The sequence below is a fragment of the Haliotis cracherodii genome, unplaced genomic scaffold, assembly GCF_022045235.1.
Source record: "Haliotis cracherodii isolate W230 unplaced genomic scaffold, xgHalCrac1.p SCAF_10, whole genome shotgun sequence".
Classification (NCBI taxonomy): domain Eukaryota; kingdom Metazoa; phylum Mollusca; class Gastropoda; order Lepetellida; family Haliotidae; genus Haliotis; species Haliotis cracherodii.
Genome location: NW_027266265.1, coordinates 26,815,057 through 26,828,082, shown reverse-complemented (window position 1 = coordinate 26,828,082; position 13,026 = coordinate 26,815,057).

Sequence of the window (13,026 nt, the reverse complement as noted above, 5' to 3'; positions counted from 1 at the left end):
TCGTGGAATGTTCTCCTGTTGCATGCTGACCTGCCTGCCACTTATCACTTCGCAAAAAGGCTGGAGCCACATCTGGTTTGAGCAGTAACCATAATTGTTGTCAACAATGTTCCCAGGAAGTTTCGAGCCGAAACACACACATCGTTCTTGAACTTCAATTTCAAATCATGGGAACCTGGAGTCAATAACAGTGGCGAGCTTCGCCACGTTGCGACCTGCTACTGACTGCGAGTGTGCGTGACACTATGTCAAGGGAGATAACGTCGTAAAACTATAAACGACCATGCTGGCTTCAGCAGTCTAGCGGGGGTTTGTTTGTTTGTTTGTTTGTTGTTTATCATCCCAAACTGGCTCCGACAGGAGATGTCGCGTGGTTGAGATCAAGCGATTTATTACTTGCCCGTGAAGAGATCACCCGTTGAATAAGCATACAGCTGTATTACACATAATGTCATGGTGTAATACTAATATGCGTGCTTATCAGATACCAGAACTATTCACCCGTTTCATAAACTTGGTATTACACGGGAACTCGTTCAGTATTCTATATATCTACACTGTAGATATCGCTGCAATGAAATTGCATCACAACTTGTGTTGATATATTTATTGAAATGGTTTGCACAATTTTAGATAAAAGTATTGAAATGGTTTGCACTATAACATATTTAATATTAAAAGACACTCGGGTGAGATTCTCTATTTAACGCCGCACTCAGCAGTATTCCAGCTATATGACGGCGGTCTGTAAATAATCGAGTCTGGACCAGACAATCCAGTGATTGACATCATGAACATCGATCTACGCTTGGATCGATGACATACATCAACCAATTTTAAGACAGCGATCCTGATAACCCGATCGCGACAACCCGATCCCGTTCGTCACCTCTTACGTTGTTTGTTTGGTTGGTTGTCTAACGCTGCACTCAGCAATATTTCAGCTATATATCCGCAATTGGGACCGATGACATGCATCAACCAAGTCAGCGAGGCTGACCACATGATCCCGTTAGTCGCCTCTTACGACAAGCACAGTCGCCTATTAGGGCAATCATGGGTTGCTGAAGACCTATCCTACCCCGTACGTCTCTTACGACAAGCGTAGTCGCCTTTTACGGCAAGCACGGGTTGTCGAAGACATATTCGACCCCGGATCTATACGGGTCTCTAGCGGAGGTATAGTTCTATAGCCGTTTTATTCGTTTATTTCGCTCGGTCAGATACCACATATATCCACTCGTTTCGTAAAAATGGTATCTAACGAAAACGAGTGTAGTATTCTCTATCTATTACCCATGTGGTTAAGATACAGGTGGTAAGATACTAAATCCGTACGTCACACGTGCGTCGTACAAGGTTGACCTCGTTTCATTCGTTTTGATTGCGGTTGCCTTTTCTTATTCCGATGGTGACCTTGCCCTTCGTTCGATGCTGTCACAGACATGCAAGCAGACTTTCAGAGTTTGTTGATTTTAACATATTCAGTATCGGGTCGTACAGTTAACATGAATGTCTTTGGCGAGTACTCTAATTTCCCTCTTCCAAAATGGTACGAACAGGATATAATTTCAGCTGATAGATCAAGGAAACCGCAAAATTTATATTGCACAGTCGGGAACTCCGGCGGTGCGAGTGACCGACTGTTTGTCCGATATTCAAAGCGCGGCGCTGATTGACTCTTCAGATTTGCTTATAGGTGTTGTGCGTACAAACAAGTTACAACAATGCGCTTGAATTACCATAAGTTGAGTACATTCTTAAAATAAGATCTTGAGCGTTGAAGCTGTCATGTTTGCACACACAACAGCAGGAACATATTGTTTATACGTATGCATAGAAATGTCAACAATGACCATTTTTGGAAATATATCAATATTCATGCACAACCAGATTTGCAACCGGTTTCATTTTGATCTGTCAACGAAAGAAAGTTTTTATGTATTTACACTTAAATACATATTTTGACATGGGTAATAAATAAAATACCACACTAATTCTCGTCAGATACCATTTTTACGAAACTCATGAACTTTCTATATTATCTAACGAGAATGAGTGCAGTATTCTCTTTAAACAAGGCTTTTCCACTGGACGAGAGGGGCGGTCGGGTAGCCTAGTGGTTAAAGCGTTCGCTTGTCAGGCCGATGACCCGAGTTCGATTCCCAACATGGGTACAATGTGTGAAGCCAATTTCTGGTGTCCCCCGCCGTGATATTGCTGGAATATTGCTAAAAGCGGCGTAAAACCATACTCACTCACTCACTCACTGGACGAGAGGTCAGTCTTGAAATGACGTAACCAATGACGGACTATTTCCACATTCTTGGGGGAACCCCTGGGAATTTCCTTGCACGAATAAATACAGATGCGTTGTTTCTCATCATTTAGACCCTTTTGTCTTGAACTTAACGTTTTAGCAGAAACGCACATTGAAACTACCGTAGTAACGACTCGATCCGTGTCTAGACTACAGCAGTATATGAATGTACCTGAGTATCTATTTGACACATCTCTAAAATCACCTTTCAGTGATCGGCCAATTGATCAGTGGACGAGCACATGTAATGGCCACGGGTTCATTAAAAACGTCGGAAATCTCTCCCCTTACGTTTATCGTGTCGGCCATTTTGACGTCTTGGACTTATGTAAATGTATTACGACGCGCTGTCATTGTGACTGACCTACTGAGGTAGTTCTGAACAGACCTTTCCCATCTAATGAGGATATTATTTGAGACTACAAAAGTTGTTCCCATTTAGCATGATGAGCTGTCTCGTTTTGAGGAACTCTTTTATTCCGCGATACAGCTGTTGTATTGCTGTCAGTGTAAACATGAAGTCACACGTACTAAATATAATTGTGTATAGATCAAGGTCTACGTCCTTTGCGGTACAAAAGTGACATAAAAATATAAGAACTCACAGAAAGTAAAAGTCACTTCTTAATCAAATCCTCATTATGTATCACCTCAGAAAATTTGAATATATCATCACACGCTAGGTTTCACATTTCCAACATTCTGCAATGAATAGGAGATCTAATGAATTTTAGATTTACAAATTATTGATGTCGCGTGTACTCCTGATTATCGTATTATGATATATCGTAATTCTTTAAGTTTTTATTTTTTTTATGTCTTGTGTCAAATATGAGGAACGCTTTGTTGTTTTTCGTTTAATTATGTTATTATCTGCAATTTAACTTAATAAAATGTAGTAGATGTGATATTGGCATCCTAATCATGAAAACCGGCAGTAGGCCATTTTATAAGTGGACACAATCTCGCCACGACAGAGCACGACGACCTTTCTTCATTATGGCGTACGTAGCCCTTTCGGCAAGTTGCTTATTCTTTATGAACACCAAACTGTCTATGGAAGATACAGGGGCTTTGCAAATCAGAAAAATGCTCCCGTAGACGAACACCAGTCGGATAATGTTATCAGGTCGAATGACTACGTAGACGGTCCGGACTTGAATGTGACCGATCACCCGGAATTTAGACAATCGAATACCAAACAGGATGAGGGGCGGTACAAGCGTGTTTGAAAATATACAATTATAGCGTCGGAATCTGATATATACCAGTCACTAGGTATATCTGATAGCTCTTCCAGCTCTAGTAGCGATTCTGACTCAAATTTTGATTCACATATCGAACTGTTTCAAAATAAAAGCGTCTCCTTTCTCCGGTTATCACTGGAACTCCTGGTTTTGCCGGAAATTCTAAAACTAAACCTTGATATAAGTACTCCACCAGGAGCTGTGATGGGAGGGAGACTTTCTCAAATATTCGGAAATAGTTACTCTGGACCCTTGGATACTACAGACAGGAAAGGGATTCGAATTGCACCTGCTGTCTCTATACCAGTCCTCATTCAGAGCAACTTGCACTGAGCAAGGATATTCCAAAGATGCTCACAAAGAAAGTCATAGAAAGGGCTCCTGGTCTTCCACCAGAACAAGGCAAGTTTCTAAGCCCAATGTTCGTGGTGTCAAAGAAAGAAGGCGGTCACAGACCTACCATAAACCTGAAAGCCCTAATGCTTGTATCCCGTACAAGCACTTCAAGATGGAAGGCTTGCACCTCCTGTATATTTGATTCGCCAAGGAGATTACATGTGCAAACTTGCCAATAGCCTCACACCAGAAGAAGGTCCTCTTCTTTCACTTGGAGGGTGCCCTTTACCAATATCGGTGCCTGCCATTCGGACTTGCCCCCGCCCATCAAGCGTTTTCGAAACTACAAAGACCAGTAGTCAGTCTTGTACGGCGAGTGAGTATCCGTATCTGGATGACATCATCATTTGTCTGTCAGAATCAACCAATCTTCTGAACCAACACAGAGACACCCTGTAGTCCATTCTCAGTTTTGACTCTGACTCAGTCCATAGCTTTCCCAGGGTTTCAGATCAGCTTCAGGGATTTGAAATTTATTCTTTCCCAGGAGAAGGTAGACAATATCCTTGCACCCTGTTGTCGCTTAATGAGAATGTAAAGATCAGAAAATCTGGCAAGTCTCATCTGAGAAATGTCCGCATCTATGGCAGCCATTAATCCAGCTCAGTTCCACTGCAGATACCTTCAAATGCATGCAGACAAGGAGCTTCTCTGTCACCACAGTTACAAGACGAAGATTTCTCTCTCTCAGGATTGTTTGAAAGAACTAAAGTGGTGGGTGAACAACCTATCAAACCTCAACTACAAGCCATGGATGGCAGCACACCCAGGCCTGATTTTACAAACAGATGCGTCACAACTAGGTCGCGATATCTTGGCAAATGTCGACGGGCGGCCTCTGGTCTCTGGAGAAGAACAAATTGCACATAAATGCCATGGAGCTCAAAGCTATTCACCTGCCTCTTCTATCATTTGGCAGAGCCAGCTACAACAAATCTATTTGGGCTCAGGTGAACAGCCCAACGGCTATTGCTTATGTGAACCGCTTGGGAGGGACGCTGATTCAGATCACCAAGGAACTATGGGACTTTTGTCTAGAAACTCAGCTGTTTATATTCCTGGGATAGAAAACACCCTAGCAGACTGGGAGTCCCGTCACTTCCAAGACTCGAGCGACTGGAACCTCATTCCAGACCTGTTCACTCAGTGATTTCCCGACGCTGTCGTATGGGCAGTTGCGCGTGGTTTGACCTTGCGTGTTGTGACGTTGATGACGTCACGTCAAACAGCTGATTTAATCTTGTGGTCATATAATGGATACACGTGGGTTTTGTTTCTAAATACCTATATTCTCTTTGACAGAACTGATCTGAACTTTTGAACGTAGATCTAGTACATTTGATTCCAAAGGCTAATTAACCTGTAGCCATGACCTGAATATGTCTCCATAACTTAATTGTAATTATTTATATAAGACACTAATCCCCGTTGTCAATCCTCACAAAGGAGGGGGCACGTCCGTCCGCGTCTCAATGGGGGACAATTGACTCTAAAAGCAAGTTGTCTCAGAAACTACTGAAGTTACACGAATGGAAGTTTGCATGCCTATCCAAGAGATACTTGTCAAGACTTCGAAAATTGGTGCCATATATTATTTTTGCCAGAGAAATTAATTTCAGATTCCAAGTTTTTCTCATGACAAAAAGCGATCCAAGCGCCTATCTCTTTTTAAAGCTTGACGGGGGCGGTCGGGTAGCCTAGCGGTTAAAGCGTTCGCTCGTCACGCCGAAGACCCGGGTTCGATTCCCGACATGGGTACAATGTGTGAAGCCCATTTCAGGTGTCCCCTGCCGTTATATTGTTGGAATATTGCTAAAAGCGGCGTAAAACCATACTCACTCACTCACTCATTCGTGTGCATCAATATTACAGGTAATGTAAAAAACAACGTAAAAATAGGCGCCGTTGGAATGGTGTGAGGAATGGTAGAAGGAATATCGTACCGACATCTGCACAAAAGATCCAGGCTTCGGAACTTGAATTGACTAGACACACAATCGTCGAGCAGTCGTCGTTGAGGCGTTCTTAATACTCCCCCTGTATGACTGATCACGTCAATTGCGTGGATCGATGCTCATCATGTCAATCACTGGATTGGCTGGTCCAGACTCGATTATTTACGGGCAGCCGTCGTATTGCCTGATTACTGCTGAGTGTGGAAATCCTGAGCCTTGTCGGGATCTCAGTCAATGATCAGTCATTTAATAATATCCCCGTCTTTATAAGAGTTGAGTGCACTTCCTCCCCACTGAGACACGGTCACAAGGTTAATACGCTGTTAAGTGTATGTCCAATAATTTACCCCATTTTTATGACATGTTACCTTGTTTAGAAATGATTTAAATCCAAACGAAATAGAACCAAATCTTAATAATATATATTCATGATTTTCCTGTTGTTAAAACATGTTAGTCCACAATTAATTCAGAGAATACAATATTTGATGTGTTGGCCGATATTATCCAAATAAAAATATGTGATTGATCACTTTCAGAAATAAAATGGTTCCGAAATATCTCGCTTGAATACTGCTTGATTTCATTGCCTTAAGGTGAAACGCACCAAGGCTTTTGAATCACACATGCCTGTTATTGACGCCGAAAAAGGAAGGGGTAACTATGGTATACAATTATTTACAGTATTCCACACATGCTTTAGTTCCAAATATACATAGGTTTGGGGGATGCTGTGTGTATGTATTGATGTCATAGCCCCAGCCGGTTGTTATTTTGCTGTGTATACATCTGGTAACATCTTAGACAAGTCCCTTAAAATCAAGTTTTGTAGCAAAGAACAGGAACTAAATAGTTACTATATTATATTATATACCAGATTCGACGGCGATGATAATCATGATACAATTAATTTGAATCTGAATATAGTATGTACACGTAACAGATTCTGTTCATATTCATGTACACGTGGTTAGGAGCGTTCGTTTGCTCGTCACGCCGAAGGTCCGGGTTCGATTCCCGACACCGGTACAACGTGTGCAGCCATTTCTGGTGTCCACCGCCTTGATATCGCTGGAATATATCACTAACAGCGGCGTAAAACCATACTCACTCACTCATGTACACATGGAACCCCAAAACAGAGCCTGTCGATATTGGGAACCTTTATCCTTTCCGTATATTGTCGAAGCAGCTGTATAAAGATTGGTAACGTTGTGTTAAATACCTTTAGCAATACTAAATCTTCACTAAACATATTGTAGTCTAAGTAAAGAAATTTATTATATTCCTTTTTTTTTGGCTAATACTTCAGCACGTTTTAATTACCACACACCTATGTCAAATTGAATGACTGATATTTCAGTCAACTTTTATGTCAATTATATCATGGCTAGCTTATATAGCCGCTGTCATTCCCGAAAGTTCAAGATCACTGCGAAGGTATAAAGGGCAGATTGGAGGAACAACAGGGCAGACTCGTTCTGGCATTATGTCCCATACAAATTTGATCTTCCACCACATCCGAAAAAATGTAGACACTATCAAAACTAGACAGATGAACACTGGTTTTTCTTGTTTTGGATTAGAGGGTGCTCAAGAACACGCACGTGGATCAAGTCATCCGACACATCATCCATTTCCAGTCTACATCCACAGCTAACCAAATCCCAACATGTGTACCAAAAAGAGCTGCGGTTCCTGACCACCTCCGATAAAAAATGTAGCTTTAGGGTTTGGGGATAAGAACTCCATAGGGGTCTCTCTACACATTTCACATCGGAGATCGTCTCTGGGTAGGCGAATGTGATGCTATAGAGTCGTCCATCAGAATGATGCGTTGGCACAGGTTTGTTGGAACAAGGCAGTCGGGTTCTGGATCAAATCTTTACTGGAAAAGATGCCTTCGGGAATGGTGATCTTACCACTGGACACAGGGGAGATACCGTATGTCTCTTCTACCAAGTGGGCATAGCTCACTGCTGAGCTATAAATTCTTGTGTAAGTTTTTAGGTTCACATGAAGGGGGAACACCATTGTATCATATCATTGGAGAGTGAAGTTCATTGACACCCACTTCCCATGGCTGACAGTTCATCTGGATCGGAAATGGTAGTTAGATCTCATACAGATTCACTTAGTCGTTAGGACGAACATCAGTGAACACCTCACTGGGTTAGTGGGGACCGATAAATCCCAAGACCCCTCCTCTTCACCCCTTCTCTCTTGAATATCCAAAGGTCAGTCCCTTAAGATGATAACCATTTTCAAAAGTACCTTTTGTTTTGTTCAGACATACTCGGGTACCGGACTTGATCTATGCTGTTACTGTTGTTGTTCCATGTCCTCCAAGACACGAATTTCATCCAGGGGAATGTTGAGATGGACATCCATGGGTCGTTCTCGGCGACGTTTCTTTACCTGAGAAGCTTTATGACAAATTCGGTGCCTTTGGCATATTTCAGGACCCGTTGAGATGCCAAACAGGAGCTGGTCTTTGCATTTCTTGGGTTGAACATCTTGCAGAAGACATTGATGACACACAGCAAATAGCGGTAGCCTTGGCCCTCTTGCTGATAAGCCATTAGCTCCCTCAAATCAGCTTGCCACAAGACATCCATGCCACCAACACGGTAAGTCCCTGGGAAACGATCGTCGGGAAGGCTTGTGCAATGTGCAAGTGTCCTGGGTTTTCAGTCATTGACGAATCTGGCATCCCAGAAGCTTTAGCGTGCTTGCCACAATGCAAGCCAGCCACCATACCCTGCAGGATGTTTGGGACCCTGCAGGATGTTTGGGATCATAATAATAGAACATATCGGCAGGGTGGATAAGTTTTTCTCTTCGCCTGTCTGATGACACCGTCACTGGTCACACTCTCTTCTCTGTTTTATTAAAAGTGAATCCACTGAGAAGACCCGTTTGGGTTCGTCTGGGGAGTTGGGGATTGTAGGAGTAGGATGTTTCGGTCAAATCTCGAAAGGGAGTCAAGGAGAGAGTAATCTAGAGAGGAGAGAAGGAAGGAGGGGTCAGGCAATGACTACTGACGGGAATGAAGGGTCTGGACGTAGCCATGGGTGCAGTGGGATACAATTTGTCAATGGAGTTCTTCCTTTTGTCTGCACCATATGGAGGAGAGTTTAGACTGTGGTGTACCTATGAATGGCAGATTGATATTGTTCAGTTGCATCATAACCCAGAGAGGTATGAACTGGTTTGTGTCTGACAGTTTTAAACAATCCTGTGGGTGACTTGAGCCGCCGGTGCGGCTTGGTCTGTTTCTGTCAACTGAACCCTTGGATGGACTGTTGTCTCTGTTTATCTGTTTTCCACTTGGGAATGTAGAGGCTGGTAGGTTTCAAGGAATAAGGAGCCAGGGAGGCATCATCATATGCTCACGAATAAAGACATCTGTCTGGCCAAGTGATTGATTTGAGAGGCATCCCTGGGTTTTTTAAACAGTGCCAGGTAAAGGGCTTTCAAACTAAAGGTAAGATGATCAGGCGAAGAGGCAAAGCGTTTTGGGGTTAAGTGCAACACAGAACACATCAACCTCTTTCTCCGTGTTATTGTCTCCAAGCAAACTATACCAACGACCAACCAGTGTGGTGCCGGCAGACACCCCCTCCTCCCACTTCCACACTTACGACACGCTGTGTTTGTTTTACTACTGGTTCAAACAGGTAACTGCGTGTTGTCGTCGGCAATGATTTGCACAGACTTGAGTGGAATGCCTAACCTGGATGTTAGAACTCTAAGTCCTCATACATGTACACTCAAACAAACCCCTGAGATGGGAAGGATCAGGGTCAAGGAATGCTTTGACAAATAACATTTTACCCGACCTTATGGGTCCTGCAATCAGCATGGTTAAAGGATGACATAATGAGGTTACCCTAGGTAAAGTCACTGGCAGAATAAGACGTCTAAGTACATGTTTCACCAGAAATGACCTCAGGGACCAGAGATTTTTGAATACATATATATATCACCCAACACTGCCTATGTGTGCACCCACTACAGCAACATTTAAATACCATCCGTATTATCTATGTGCTTGAGCCTCCAACGGCAGTTCAGGTGGGGGTGGCAAATAGTCTCCAGGAAAGTAATATTACATGTGAAAGTGCCCCCAAGAAGAAGACAAGTGCAGGCGACTTACGGGTCGGGTGGTCATGCTCACTGACTCGGTTGATGCATGTCATCGTATCCCAATTGCGTAGATCGATGTTCAAGATGTCAATCACTGGATTGTTTTTTTATCACAAACATTCAATTTGACACATGAGATATAAGGGAGTGTAGGGTGATAAGACCATCCTCTCTGCCTCTTGTCTCTGAAGAGTTTTAGTCAAACTGGTCATTCTTCAAAACAGGAAAAACCAGGTCAGTCTCTACAGTGGTCGATCAACCCCTCATCCTGTGTGCCTGGGGAACATGATAACTAGGAGTACCCAGACACACATACAAACACTTCCAGGGTGGAAACTCCGCTTATAGGAAGTCGATAGTAACAGGAGGCTGAGAATGAATGCATGTTGTTTTGTACCACAGTCAGCATTATTCCAGCTATATCACTCTAGACTGTAAACTGTGACTGGAAGCAGGGGCTACATTCCACGCCATCCGGATACGACGACACACCAAGAGCCTGACCACCCATGCCCCCAACCAGTTGGCTGTTTCTACAAGCATGCAGTACTGGGCTTCCACGAGGACCTGGAATCTCCACAGTGGGGAGTATGACATTAGGGCAATAGGCAGCTCCAGGACGTTTGATTCAAATTGTTCCACTTTGTTTGACTACCTAATCTACCCGTGAAGATACGGGTTAGAATTCGTCTTCAGCAACCCATGCTAGTAGCGACTAACGGGATCTGGCGGTCAGGCTCAGCGCCACGGTTGATGTGTCGTATCACAATTACAAAGATAGATGCCAATCACTGGACCGTCTGGTTCAATTATTTACAGACTGCCTTCATATAGCTGGATTATTGTGGAGCACGAGAAACAAATAAAACTACCCCCTAACATTTGTATGTATTTTATGATGAAGCACAAATGACGTATCAATGAATTGCAGGTTAGAAAAGATCTTCAGCAACCAATGCTTGTGGCAAAAGGCGACTTACGGGATCGGGTGGTCAGGCTCGCTGACTCGGTTGCTGCATGTCATCGTATCCCAATTGCGTAGATCGATGTTTAGGATGTCAATCACTGGATTGTCTGGTCCAGACTCGATTATTTACAGGCCGCCGTCATTTAGCTGGAATATTGCTGAGTGCGACGTTAAACACCAAACAATCAGGAATTCGAACTCACACAGATCATACGAGTCCTATCAAATGGGTTTCACCCACAGGTGTGTAAGAACAACTACTCCCTTTACCAGCGACAGATTCAAATACTGTGAAACCTCATTAACTCGAAAACCCCGCCCTCTGGGCGATTACTGTTTTGAATGTCTATACTGATTACAGTGATATTACAATGAACCTATGATTTGTTCATCCGAACATTTGTTATTCTGGGTGGTTTAACTAGGAACCTCGCCGTTTGGATTAACATAGTTCACGTTTATTGAAAGATATCATGCTTAAAAGTCGGTCCTCAGTGGCGTGCTTTGTATAGTGTTAATGAACTGCCGGAATATATAAATGCTATTATTTTGACGTGTGACGCCCACCATGTGCCGATGTGGCACGCGGCTTCTCCGCTACACATGTTCTCCGCTACACATGTTCTCCGCTACACATGTTCTCCGTTACACATGTTCTCCACTAGACATGTTCTCCGCTACACATGTTCTCCGATACATGTTCTCGAATACACATGTTCTCGAATACACATGTTCTCCGCTACACATGTTCTCCGCTACACATGTTCTCGAATACACATGTTCTCCGCTACACATGTTCTCCACTAGACATGTTCTCCGCTACACATGTTCTCCGATACATGTTCTCGAATACACATGTTCTCTGCTACACATGTTCTCCGCTACACATGTTCTCCGCTACACATGTTCTCAGATACATGTTCTCGAATACACATGTTCTCCGATACACATGTTCTTGAATACATATGTTCTCCGCTACACATGTTCTTGAATACACATGTTCTCCGCTACACATGTTCTCGAATACACATGTTCTCCGGTACACATGTTCTCCGATACACATGTTCTCCGCTACACATGTTCTCCGATATACATGTTCTCTGCTACACATGTTCTTCGCTACACATGTTCTCCGCTACACATGTTCTCGAATACACATGTTCTCCACTACACATGTTCTCCGCTACACATGTTCTCGGCAGTGCTATGTCGGGACATGGCACACATTTATGACCAAGCAGTTGTAAATACATGCTCAGTGAAATAACCTCATCTGTCATGGCTTTAGGATCATTTTTTGATTGGCTATGTTAGGTTAACCGGAAGTATTGTACAATGATGACTTCAGAACATCTAATTGATTCTCACAACATAAGACGTCAAACAAGTATTCGTCCATCTGATTACACGACCCCAAAAATAGGAAATTAGTTTTCTATTTCAGACTAATATCGTAGTAATATGTGTGTTGGCGCTTCCCCAGATTCCCAGAATAGATCTTCTTGGTGTTGATTACCAACAACATCTACCCTGCCAACTAGAAGCAATGTGTTGTCTGAAGCCAAGCAGTACATGTAGCATCCTGCCAACTGGCAGCAATGTGTTGTCTGAAGCCAAGCAGTACAGCACCCTGCCAACAAGAAGCAATGTGTTGTCTGAAGCCAAGCAGTGCAGCACCCTGCCAACTAGAAGCAATGTGTTGTCTGAAGCCAAGCAGTACAGCACCCTGCCAACTAGAAGCAATGTGTTATCTGAAGCCAAGCAGTACAGACCCTGCCAACTGGCAGCAATGTGTTGTCTGAAGCCAAGCAGTACAGCACCCTGCTAACTAGAAGCAATGTGTTGTCTGAAGCCAAGCAGTACAGCACCCTGCCAACTAGAAGCAATGTGTTTTCTGAAGGCAAGCAGTAAAGCACCCTGCCAACTGGCAGCAATGTGTTGTCTGAAGCCAAGCAGTACAGCACCCTGCCAACTAGAAGCAATGTGTTGTCT